Source organism: Benincasa hispida, chromosome 3, assembly GCF_027475165.1.
Source record: "Benincasa hispida cultivar pf3 chromosome 3, pf3_genome.v1.1, whole genome shotgun sequence".
Classification (NCBI taxonomy): Eukaryota; Viridiplantae; Streptophyta; class Magnoliopsida; order Cucurbitales; family Cucurbitaceae; genus Benincasa; species Benincasa hispida.
In genome coordinates this window covers 67,522,793-67,537,116 of record NC_143480.1, presented here as the reverse complement: position 1 = coordinate 67,537,116, position 14,324 = coordinate 67,522,793, and the positions used below count along the sequence as shown (strand labels likewise).

Genomic DNA, 14,324 nt, shown 5'->3' with positions numbered 1-14,324 from the left:
TCGCGGATATCGTGATTAAAGAGTTCAATCAGTTATTCACAGACCACTGGAGCTTCAAGCTACAGGTCCATAAGGTCCCCTTTGTAGCTCATTGGATTCAAGCTGAGAATCAGTTTTTGGATTAGTTTGAAGTATTTAAATTAACAAGAGGGAATTTGATTATATATGATATGGTTTAAATATTACATATGATGTGATATCAAAACTATATGTTATAAATATAATATGATAAATTAGTTATTATATTTATTTATAATAAAAACAATTATGAGATGATTGTTTTTGGTTGGTTATTTTCTCCATTAACTATGCAAGTGGGGTGTTAATTTCAGTTTTGAATAACTGAAGGATAAAATGAAAAGAGTTTTAATTTTATGAAAGATAGCTTATTTAGTGAATCACTAATCGTTTTGCTCACGAGAGACTACACGATAGCCTTCACGAGAGACTAAACGATCAAGCGAGATTTACTTAACGATTGTGTAAAGTGAGAGACTAAATGATCGTGTAAACGATTTAGCGAGATTTACTAAATGATCGTTTAAATGATTGAGCAAGAGACTAGACGATCGAGCGAGATTTGTTAGACAAATTGTATACCAAAATGGTAATGATATAATCGTTTTTTCAAAATCTATTTTGAATGATTGCCAAACACTTAAACTTTTTTTTTTCGAAATAATCTTTTTTTAAATTAATCACTTGAGAGAGCATTCCAAACACACTCTAAATCAATTCATAAATAGTATTTTAACCTAAGTTTTATCTATTTTTTTTTTAGAGTATAAGCTTTATCATTTTTTATTTGAGTTGAAAATAAATTTACAATGGCAATAATTAAATTAGATTTCATAAAAAGAACTCTCTTTTTAACTTAATTCAATCCACGCACTTAAACACCTGTGGCATGTTGACAGCCAAGTCCCACATTGAAAACTTGGGGTAGAAAACTACGGTATTTAAATAGAAAGAGGAAGTTGATGGAGCACGACCTTACTTGAACAGGATCTGTTCTATAGGTTGTACAACTGTGTCCTTGAGTTCTAAGGAGACAAGAACCAAAGTCTGGTGGGATGAATTGCTACCTTGTGACTAGAGCGTGATTAATAACCCATGGGCCTCGGTCCGGTGGCTGTAGAGGATCGTTCTCAGCAGGCTCCAACCTGCTGGGATGGTTGCAAGGATGTCTGACAGACTTCATAACTTTTTTGCTCCTCATATAAGTTTTTTTCTTTTTTATTTCTATAACAAATTTGGGTGCTTCCGTTTTCTGTGTTGCTTGGATGGGGGATTGAATTTATGCTACTGTTATGTGGTTTGGTGTGAAAAGATTAGAAGGATGGGGGAGTTTTACTTGGATGGTGGACATTTGGTTTATGCTTGTAAGGTGTTTGATGAAATGTCTCCAATATCAGAGGCTAATTCATAAGGTGTTTCTGTTCTAATTTTATGTGTTCCTTGAATGGGGGCTCGATTTTCTGCTACTGCTATATGGTGTTGTGTGAAGAGAAGAAGGATGGGGGGTGTTTACTTAGATGGTTGATATTTGGTTTATGCTCGTAAGGTGTTTGTTGAAATGTTTTTTCTTCTTTTCCATTCTTCCGTCGTCTTTGCATTTGTCTGGTGTTGTGAGTTATGTAGTCAGTTACTTCATTTATCTAAATTTGGTTGTACTTATATCAGAGTTTGTTTTATGGTTATGTAGATTTTGTTAATTAGTTGTGAGTTATTTCATCTTTGCACTTGTCTGTTCCTTTATCACTATGATGTGAAGAAGCTTGTTGTGGTTATCACATTCCATGTTGGTCAAGTGATGCGTTTATGGTGTTTCTAGTACCCATAATGTAGAAGGCAGTAGTTTTCAATGAGGGTTGGTATGTAGAATTACACCAAAGCTCAACCCTAGAGTAGCCATGACACCATTGCTTAGGTTTTTCGCACTTGAAACACCCTAGATTATCTATGATTGACACGTTTCATACTTTTATTGATATCTCAAATTGATTGTTGGTTTTTGGATGGTATGTAAATTATTTTTTTCATTCATTAACAATAGATCACTCCATTATAGATTTAGAGTTAGACTCTTATGCATTATAAGGGAAAAGTTGTATCGTGGATATAATCACGAAATGCAATTTAATCTTTCACGAGTTGTCCATAATTATGTTAGATCAAGTGCAAGTAAATCCTTCACGAGTTTTCCATAATCATCTATATTTGAATATTTCATTATGATTCCATATGAAAGAAAATAGCACCAATGAGTTTCTAATCACAATTGCAGCTTGTTTGTAGTAAATCCTATCAAGGAAATCTCGTTTTTTCTGTGATTTATTGAATTATGATTGATTTCCATTATGATTGGACCAAATTTTCACCATGGGTGCTAAACATGACCGTATTTCACTTCTTAATTTCTTTCAAATCTTCATTCAATAAAATAAAACATTTAGGGTCTATATAGCTTGATAGACAATCTAAAAACAAAAATTTGAAAATAAAGAATTCAATGAAAATAAAGTTGTATTTTATGTTTTTAGATATGTGTCTAGAAGTAGATTCAGAAATTGAATTTTAATTTAAATCGTTGTTTTAAATGTATTTGATACTATATTTTATAAACCATAAAACTAATTGTGCCATGGACTAAATTTTAGATTGACTATAAATTAATTTATGAAAACGTTTTATGTTTAAAAAAATTATGTTATTGTTAATTTGTAATATTATATAATTTATAATACATTACACAATAGAAGTTTTCCAAAAAAAGAAAAATAAGGGAAACTATTTACACAAGAAGACTAGTAGAAATCTACGAGGGTCTATAACTAATAGAAATATATCTCTGATCAATACTGATAGAGTTTATTTGTATCAATTAGTGTTTTTTCTTTTGCTATTTCTAGAACTAGTTTGACATTTTTTTTATCGGTAAAAAATTTCCTCACACAATACGTATTTTAATTTTGATACTACACTTATAAATTCTATATGTTTAATCTATAATAACATTATTAATTAATATAATTATGCATTTTAAAATTTAAAATTCAAAATCTAGCTATATTAGAAAAATAAAAATGTTATTTTTGGAATTTTCACTATTTGAGTTACAGAATCTGTAAATAATTTTCTGAAATAGAATTCAGATTATTTTAAATATATATTTATTGAATTTAATGAATCTGAAAACATAATATAGAATTTGATTTACCAACCATACAAACCCTTGTTAGGGTATAATTATTCGTAAACATATAAATTAGGATTTGATCCATAATCCAGGTTTAGAATTAGTACAAAGATGCTTAAATAACCTTTTTGCTGGGTACTAATTTTAAACTAATAATTAGAGTATCTTCGACCACCAAACTCAAATATTTCATAAGTTATATATTAGTTAATAATTGTACTAAAAGTATTAGAGTTAAATTGCAAATTTGGTCTATATAATTTATTGAAATGGAAGTTTTTTTTTTTTTTTCTCGAGTTTAACTGGGTGGGAGACTTAAATACACTCATATGCCAATTGAGCTATGCTCGATATGACGAAAAAAAATTAGAATTTAGTCCTTATAATTTATATTATATTTAAAATTTAATCTCTAGTGACTATTATGACGATTTTATTAAACCATAAAAACTATTTATGAATTTTTATCAAACCACAAATATCAATTTAAATCATAAATACCAGATTCTAACTTTTAAATAATGTGGACTAAATTCTAACATTTTTTTTAAATTATAGTGATTAAATTTGAAATTTAACTTAAAAGAATTATCTTTTGACCTAATTCAATCCAACCCATATCCAATTAAATATAAATACCTATACCAGTAATATTGATATATTAATAACATACATCTAATATTAATGATTGTGAATTTAAACTTATTTGAAAATTTATCAACATCAACATTTTTTCGGTATTTTCATATAATTAAGATGTCAACATTCTTTCACATTGTAATTGAGAGCTTTGATTGTAGCCAGTGGTGGAGTTAGAAATTTTATATAGGGGACATTATATGTACAAGTCGAACAAAAGAAAAATATAAATGAATGTAAAAAAAAAAAAATATTCATACTTCATATATTAATTAATTTATTATATTACAATTACCCTCTACGAGTTTTCATGTTTTGAAATCGATTCTAATTCTTCACTTACTCCTGGTTTGAATAGATAGCAACATAAACATCGTTTGAAATGCTATATTCTAACTAAGTAGAATATTCACTTAACCAAGCTATATTAAATGTCTTGACTTTTTACCAAAATTTGTAAATGGAAAAGTATGATTTCGAGTTTGACAAAGACCTTTTAGTAAATATGCTATACGAACTTGATCTCGAATATTATAATTATAATAACAAATTTTGGTTCTTAGACCACGATATGCAAGTAATTTTCTAGATTGATTTCTATATAAGATCGACTAGAATAAAAAGTATTTTCCTTATTTGAATATGATACCTCTACAATCTCTATTGCTGTTTTTCTTTTATAATATCTATTTATACTAGTTTTCAATTAACTCTATAAAAGTATTAAAAATAAGAATATTCCATTCCATTATATAGATTTAAAGACATAAAAACTTAAAATCTAAGAAGATTTTAAGACCTACTTGTCAAGTTTGTATATCTATACGAATGACAGCAAATAATCCTCTTGCTTTAACTCTGAAATTAATTTTAAAAACCTATACTAGTAGATGCAAATGTAAAGATAACATGGAAACAAAAATATATAAAGTGTAATGTGAATATAAAAATTATGTGCAGAAAATGAACGATATCTTTTTAATCGAATGTTCTTGAGATTGAAAAGTGAATTTTGAAAAGAATGTAAAAAGTGTATCAACTGGCCAATCTTTTTGCTTATAAAAAAATATTGTTTGATTAGTTATTAAAAAATGGTAAGTTATTATATTCTAAAGGGAAATTGGAGCGTATGGTAAAATTTAAGGTTTCATTCTGAAAAATGGCAAAACCAGAATTATGGCAACTCACGTGACATGAACATGGCCAGAAATTTCTAAATCCCTGATTTGCCCTTGCTTGTTCGTAGGTGTTGTTGATGAAACTACAAATACTAGATAATTCTAGAATAGAAAACAGGATTGAGGTATATATACAGGGTAATTACTATATTTGTCAAGGACAACTACCCTCCTAATTTTGCTCATGTAGTTAATATAATCTCTATATTTTATTATTATTTTAGATTATGTACCTTAATTAAATATCCAAATTTATTGAAATGGAAGTTTTTTTTTTCTCGAGTTTAACTGGGTGGGAGACTTAAATACACTCACATGCCAATTGAGCTATGCTCGATTTGACGAAAAAAATTTAGAATTTAGTCTTTATAATTTATATTATATTTAAAATTAAAACTCTAGCGACTATTATGATGATTTTATTAAACCATAGAAACTATTTATGAAGTTTTATTAAACTATAAATACCAAATTTTAACTTTTAAATAATGTAGACTAAATTCTAACATTTTCCAAATTATAGGGATTAAATTTGAAACTTACCTTAAAAGAATTCTCTTTTGACCTAATTCAATCCAACCCATATCCAATTATAAATACCTATACCAGTAATATTGATATTAATAACATGAGTCTAATATTAATGATTGTGAATTTAAACTTATTTGAAAATTTATCAACATCGACATTTTTTTGGCATTTTCATATAATTAAGATGTCAACATTCTCTAACAACAAAATCTATAAATGAATGTAAAAAAAATAAAAATAAAAAAGTATTCATATTTCATATATTAATTAATTTATTAAATTACAATTATCCTCTATGAGTTTTCATGTTTTGAAATCGATCCTAACTCTTTACTTATTTCTGGTTTGAATAGATAACAACATAAACATCCTCTAAACTGTTATATTCTAACTAATTAGAATATTCACTTAACCAAGCTATATTACATCGTGTTGACTTTTTACCAAAATTTTTAAGTGGAAAAGTATGATTTCGAGGTTTACAATGATCTTTTAGTAAATATGTTATACGAACTTGATCTCAAATATTATAATTATAATAATAAATTTTGGTTCTTAGACCAGGATATGCAAGTAGTTTTTCTAGATTGATTTTATCGATTAGAATAAAAAATATTTCCCATTCTTTGAAGATGGTACCTCTACAATCTCTATTGTTGCTTTTTTTTTTTTAATATCTCTCCATATTAATTTTGAATTAACTCTATAAAAGTATTAATAATAAGAATATTACATTCCATTATATAGATTTAAAGGCTTAAAAACTTAAAATCTAAGAAGATTTTAAAACTTACTTGTTAAGTTTGTGTATCTATATGAGTGACAACAAATAATCCTCTTGCTTGAACTTTGAAATTAATTTTTAAAACCTATATGAGTAGATATGAATATAAAAATAATATGGAAACAAACAAAAATATATAATGTCACACCCCGCCCCGAGCTCGCACTCCTGAACCCGAGGAGAGGCGTGAGGGACCGTAGATACCACTCTTTTGTGATATCTACTGCCCATCTGAACCTCTTTACTACACTCAGTAAACTTTAAGTCAAGGAGATAAATAACAACTGATTAAGTAGGCCATTTTATACAACAATGTAAAGTTTATACAACTCCAAGACTTAACTACAAATTTTACAACAACCACTCTTAAAACCCTCTGGAAGTGCAATTGTGGCATGTGGCATGTGGCAGACCTTGACCTTAGCAGCACCCTAGAACTCCTCACCTTTCGCTACCTGGGAAGAAAAACATGAAAGAAAAGAATGAGCTTCACAAAGCTCAATGAGTGGTAAGTAACTTCTAAAGTCTATCTCAACTCATAAATAACAAGCATATCACAACTACAAGATTACATTCAAACCTCAACTTTGAATGAGTCTGTTCTCAACTCTATCTACATGCACGATAGATAGCTAAACTGATAACTATTTAGAATGAGTCTAATCTCTACCTACACATACGGTAGATAGTTAACTGTTATTAAATACAATGTTTACTCTTTTCATTTCCTTTGTTTCCTATGTGCACATAGCTCTCTACTCATGGGCTCAGAAGCTAGGCCCGTTGGCCTTCTAACCAGCCCATATGAGGATCCTCCCACAGGCTCAGGAATTAGACCTCTCGGTCCCCTGACCATCCCATGAGATTTTGCTTTCGGACTCAGGAACTAGGTCTATTGATCCCCTGACCATCCCGATCACATAATCTCATTCTCATTCTAGGTACTCATTCATAACATAAGCATACACAATTTACTCTAAAATATATACTTTAAGACTTAAAGGAAAGTACCACTTACCTTGGTAAGGATAGGAATCTTTCTCTCAGAAGTTCCTTGATCCTCCCGGGCTCGTCTTTTGAACCCTAAATTCCAGATTCAATTTAAAGCTCAGATTACTCATAGTTCTAGACTTTATCTCGAGCTACTTCCTTCTACAAATATGCTCTAAAATGTCTCAAAAAGCTTACCTAAAAATCTTAGCTCATAACTCTTCGTGGTTTGGCCAGAATCATCAAAACATCAAGGCTAACCCAAGCTTACCCGACAACTCGACCCTTCTGTCTTGTCCTCATTCTCCAGCCCAATTCCTTGGAGTTTCTTCTCTGGATTTGGAATCACTTCAAACGCACAAGTATTCTGGGAGAACTCTTCATCCCAAGTTGATGCTACTTCCAGACCTTCCTATCCGACAACATCTCCTCCTCTTGGAACTTCATGACCGACGCATGGTTTCTGCAACAAATGCATGCGTTCTTCCATCAATGCATAGTCTTCTCCCAATCAACCTTCATTCACTCTTCTTAATGTCCTTTGAAGAGAATTTGAGTTATGGTCTGAAGTCCTTGGCCCTATTTATAGGCGTCCAAAACCTTCTAAGGCCGACACCTCCTACTTGGTCGCATGTCCAAGTGTCCTTTCCTTACACTATTAATGCAACCTTACACCATCGCAATCCAAGGTGTCTTCCTCTTCCTTTAGCCAACACATAGACCTCACATTTGCATGTCTTCTTGTGCATCCACCTCGTTTGCTTAAGGCCTAAGGTTTCATCCCAACAAGCTACATGTCCGGATGACGACCTTGAATGCGTCCATCCAACTTCATATGTGTTCATCTCTCATATGCGTCCATCTAATTTCATATGTGTTCATCCAACCTTACCTTGTGCCCTTACGGTGTCTTTAAATCTCAACATAACACCCTTCAAGCCATTGCCGCCTAGCACCTTTCCCCGTATGCGACCTACTAACCTCGATTGTGCCATTTCCAATTAACGCAACCTTACCTTGTGCATCCTATTGATGCAACTTTGTCGTATATGCTGGATGCTCACAAGGCTTCTCCTTGGCCACATGTCTTCTACCGCATGGTTTACCTTTGCCCTATGCGCTCAACTAGGATTATGACCAACCCTCTTCCACCGCATACTATTTGCTCAACCCTTGTCCACATGCCTCGGATGTCCTCGGCACATAGCACATCACCAATGCATAACAACCTTTGGGTCAACCTAGTTCTCAACTCAACACCTCATGGTATAGCTTACCATCGCCTAGGCTCTTGCTAGCGCATCCCTTATGACCAACGCATATATGTCCTTGTTGCTTGTCAACATCTTTAGTCTCTACTTCAAGACCAATGCAACCAACCTCATAAACCTTATTACCGCAAGCTTTAGCAACGCAAAGACAATTCACCATGTGTCCACCATAGCTTGTTTCATCGCCTAGCTCATCCTTTAGCAAGGTCGCCGCATAGCACCATCACATAGTGTTGTCGTATACCATCGTGTAGCATCGCCGCATATCGTCGTCTAGTATCGCCGCATACACAATCAATGCGGGCGCATACCATCGCGTAGCATCGCCACATCCATCATGTAGCATTGCCGCATCAGCATCGCCGCATACCCTCGCGTAGCACTCCTCCTTTTACTAAGGATCAACTAGCACGCACAACTCTTACGCCTAACGCCTTTGTCCGCGCAACTTAAGGCTACCACATGCGTTTTTCTAACCTCTCAAGACATTGGCTGTCGCATGTGTTTCTCCTGGCCACACTTTGGCTTTCTTCAATGCCCAAATAACCTCTAAATGAGCAAGGCTAATGCATGGAACAACACTTAATCAATTTTCTAGCTTCCAACTCATGGGTTATATTTAGCCAATTTTCTACTAGTTAAGGCTTCTCCTAAAATCTTATTTAAACACTTAGAAATTTCCTTCACTTCAACATAGGATTTAACTTTCACTTAGTTAATCCCTTTTATTTCCTGCTTAAGTAGGAAAAATAAAAATCTGGGTTTCACATATAAGGTGTAATGTGAATATAAAATTATGTGCAGAAAATGAACGACATCTTTTTAATCGAATATTCTTGAGATTGAAAAGTGAATTTTGAAAAGAATGTAAAAAGTGTATAAACTGTCCAATCATGTTACTTATAAAAAATAATCTTGTTTGATTATTTATTAAAAAATGGTAAGTTATTATATTTTAATTGGATCGTATGGCAGAATTTAAGGTTTCATTCTGAAAAATGACAAAACTGCCCAAAAATAAGAATTATGGCAACTCACATGACATGCAAATGGCCACAAATTTCTAAATCCATGATTTGTCCTTGCCTTGTTCGTAGGTGATGTTGTTGATGAAACTTATTATTATTTTAGATTATTATTTCATACTAAATAGAAAACAGGGTTGAGGTATATGTCAAGGACAACTGCCCTCCTAATTTTGCTCATGTAATTAACATATCTCTATATTTTATTATTATTTTAGATTCTCTTTAACCACTTTTTGAATTTATCTCACCTTAATTAAATATCCAGATTTTTCTACCAAATTTATATTGGAAATATCCATATATTATTATAATTTATTTTATCCATATATTTTATTCAAATCTTTGAATGGTTTATACGTATTCAATTTTATTCAGATCTTTATATTGTTTCTCATATTTTTATATATACATTCTTAATAAATTAGTTGTATGTTTCTCACATTCTTAATAAATTAGTTGTAAATACTATTTTTGTTATTATTTTAACGATTTGGGAAAAAGAAATATCACTTCCTAAAAAAATGGTCATGCATTGATTGCACAAGAATCAGTTGGATTGTTGCTCCGTATATTGCTATAACTTTTATTACTCACACTAAGTGTTCATCGATTTAGGTTTTCTTGTGATTTCTTTAATAAGCTACTATTTTTGCTATGGCATTACAAAGGATTAGACTTCTATTTGATGGTTGATAGGATGAGAATTCTCACTACCATAATTTTCAAAATTTTAAGGCACATATTCATCAAATTCATCGTTCCAACAATTTGTGGAATATATCCATGGTAAACTTTTTTCCTCCAGTGAGTTAACTATATCTTGTTTGACAATGTACCAGATTGGTTCTGCCAATTCGAATTTTGTTAGTATTGTCGAAGATAAAGATATTTTGTGGTTGATGTTAGTGTTATCAGACTCCCCCAAAATTTATTTATGTGTGGTGGTTGACCATGTCTCATCTGTTGCCCCAAACACTTGAAATACATTGTATTTGAATAATGAATTAGCAAACATTGATAATTCTTCCCAACCTCCCGAGGGAAACATTGAAATCATTGATTTTCAAGACTTCGATTCCTTTCAATCTGGTATTTCCATTAGAGTAGGTTTACTTTTTAGCAACAAGTTTGTATTGAAGAAAGCAATTTATTTGTTTGCTCTTAAAAACAGTTTTGAACTTACTATTACTAGGTAAAAAAAACTTCATTTGAAATTTGTTGCAAGGATATGTCTTGTGGGTGGTATCTACGTGAATCTGTATATAGAGGGGGTGGTATGTGGATGGTTCGGAAATACATCGATATCCATCAATGTTCTATTGACATTGTTAAAGATGGTCATCGACAAACAACATCTTAGATTGCTGCTGAGTGTATAAAGTCATTTTTTAAAATGAATGACAAAGTCCCATGCCGACCTTGTGATGTTGTAAGCTATATGAGAATACAACATGATGTAAATATACGTTATGATAAAGCTTGGAGAGGTCATGAGATTGCCCTTAATTCCCTTAGGGGGACTCCTGAGTCCTCACATGCCATTTTGTCACCATTTTAGCTACATTGGTTGAAAACAACCATGGTATTTTTCTTGTCTATATTTAGTTTAAGCAATTATATACAGCCTATTTTGTTTTGTATATGTACCCTAGTTTATTCCTTACAGGAACATATACAGCACAAGAATATGATGATGAAAGTAAGTTTAAGTATTACTTTATGGCCCTTACTGCTCCCATAGATGCATGAAATTTTTGTTTTCCTATTATGTTAGTTGATGGTTCTAGTCTAAAGAAAAAAAATTTGGGATATTATTGTTTGCTAACACATTTGATGGAAATTCGTAGATTGTACGTCTTGCATTTTCCATTGTCGATTATGAGAATGATACATCATGGTCTTGGTTTTTTCATAATCTTAAAGCTGTTTTTGGGGATTCTTACGACCATGTTATTGTGTCGGATGGTCATAAAAGTATAGTCAAGGGTGTTAGTTCTATTTATAATTTGCTGAACAACGGTTGTGTGCATTTCATTTGTATAAGAACCATAAATCACGTTTAATTGAAGATAATTTCCATACATGTGCAAGAGCATATACAATTGGTGAATTTGAGTATTACATAAGGAAGTTGGATGAGGTTGCTTCGTCCATTAGGCTTGAATTAGAGGATGTTGGAAAATCTAAATGGGCTAGGGAATTTTTTTGGAGGAAAAGATATTCCTTGATGACAATCAATATATCTGAATGCATGAATTCGGCTTTAAAAGAAGCACACAAATTACCTATTGGTCTCCTTGAATCCATCCATAGTTTGGTTCAAAAATGGTTTTATAAACGTTGTAGTCATTGAAGTTTCCAGCATTCTGCATTGTCATCGTATACAAAGAACACTATTCGATCAGCTTTAAGTGACAATAGGTCAATGGATGCAAGTGTTCTTTTATTTACACAATATTTATATTCAATTAAACCTATTGTTAATAGTAAACATTATAAGTTTATTAATCTTTTTTTTTTTTTTTTTGTAGTTATACCCCATTGACTAGTATGAATTTGAAGTGCATGATCGCTCAAACTAATTTGTTGTTAACATTCTGAATCGTACTTGCTCGTGTCGGCGTTGGGACCTAGATATGATCCCGTGCTCTCATGCATGCATTGCATTGTCTCGTAGGAACCTTCAACTGCAGTCATACACACATGATTTCTATCGTGTTTCCAATCTACATTTGTTATATAGAAAGAAAACGCGACCTATTTTTAATGTTCAACAACTCACTTCAATTCATGCAGTTGGCAATGATCCAATTCTCCCTCCTAATGTCAAACGTCTGGTTGGGATTGTTAGATTAAGGAAGCAAGCAGCAGAAGCAAAACAGGATCATTAAGCATTCTAATTCGTTAATTTGGCTTTAAACTCACGTGCTCATAAACTAAAAACAGAGTTTCAACACTAACCTTTTAAGTACCTTTGAATCACGAACTTCAACTTCAATCCTCCCTTCTATTGGATGTGAACCACCACAAGGTCTTCCCCACTATTCTCTTAGTGCCTTAGATTGAGTTGTGGGACTCAAAACAAGCTTGAATTAGGGAAAATGGAGGAGAAAGGTTTTCTGGTTTCACTATGAAGAATAGTTTTCTTCAACCTTTAATTTCTCATAATTCAGCAACAATTGTATGCCCATTCCATTCAAAATTCTAGCTTTATATTACATGATTTTCATGCAACTAAATTTCCTACATGAATCACAGCTCATGCTTAAGAAATTTGAGTGGAAAGTATTGAGGTATGAGTAAGGTGCTTGAAGAAGTGAGTGGAAAAATCCAACTCTTTTTGGATTTTCCAAATTTCCAATTCCTTTTATTTCAATTTTTCTTTTCAAAATCAAAATTCTTTTCAGTTTTAATTCTAATAATTAAGATTGAAATTTTATTAATTTTTCTAATAAAATTAATAATTAATAATTAACTAAACAATTTAATTAATTCTAATTAATTTAATATCCAATATTAAATTAATTTAACACCTTTTCACTCTCATGAATCCTTATTCATGAATTTAATATTTAAATCATATTTAAATATTAATCGATTCTCCAATTTCGTTTAATTTCAAAATTAAACATATAATTATATCACATATAATTACTAATTCTCTTAATTCTAATTTGAACGTTTCAAATCAACTTATCACGCTACTCTAAGGCTAATCTATTTATGAGCTAGTAGGGGGACCTAGTGGACCTACAGATCATGGGCTTCAACGATCCGAGATTAATCGGCTAAACTCTTTACACCGAATTAACCCCCATTTGTTAACTAATGGGACACTCCACTATAGCCCATAGTTGAACTCTCCTCACTGTTGTCTACTTAATAACCATAATCAGTAAGTCAATCCTTCACAGGTTGTTCGTAATAACGGTTGGGTCAAAAGGTTGTTTTGCCCCCGAAATTACCTCTTGTTCCTTAAGTCCCACTGATCCTCTAATGAACAGTTGGTTTGTGATTCGATCATCAAATCGAGTCCCTCTCGGGTCAATGAGAGGGTAGGGCCCCTTGTTCAAGACCCTAAATCAGCACTTAAGGGAATAACCTCTCTACTATCCCTGAAAGCGGGTAGTAATAAATTCCATCCTGCACCATATGTCCCCAGCTATCTACCCGGTCTTACCCCTGCAATGGAAGCCTTATTAAGTTGGCATGTTGAGCTAACCTCCACCTATGAAAATCTAAGGATAATCTCGAATAAACAAGAGTTCATAGTTAGCTCAAGATTAAGGTCAAGTTACCTAGGTCGTCGTTGTGAAATAGTCAGTCTTAAACAGTAAACAAGTTATAAAGTAAGAGTGACTTATGTCGTGGTCCAATCTTGTGCAAACTCATTGCACAGGACACCCCCACTCCTCATGTCATCATATATATGAATTAGGATCACTTCATCTGTAGCACTTTACAACTCTTTGTAACAACTTCAGAATAGACCGCATCTGATAGTGTTACCAGAATAAGGCACCCAACCTTATTCATATACTATGGATCATTTTGACTATTTACTCGAACTTGATTTACTTTTATGTCTCCACATAAAGTTCAAGTACTCATGTAATAGTCAGGGATCTTTTAGTTTATTGGATTTATTTCTAAAACGAAATAAGCAATTTATATATTAAATATAACTTTATTGAATCAAATTTC

At 32.0% G+C, this 14,324-nt stretch overlaps 1 non-coding gene across 1 annotated transcript; it reads left to right on the top strand.

Moving 5' to 3' along the window:
* The first annotated feature begins 987 nt into the window (after positions 1 to 987).
* Positions 988 to 1,197, top strand: LOC150037488 (small nucleolar RNA U3). Its single transcript, XR_016528863.1, has one exon. It is a non-coding gene; the product is annotated as a small nucleolar RNA U3 (small nucleolar RNA).
* The last annotated feature ends 13,127 nt before the right edge of the window (positions 1,198 to 14,324 follow it).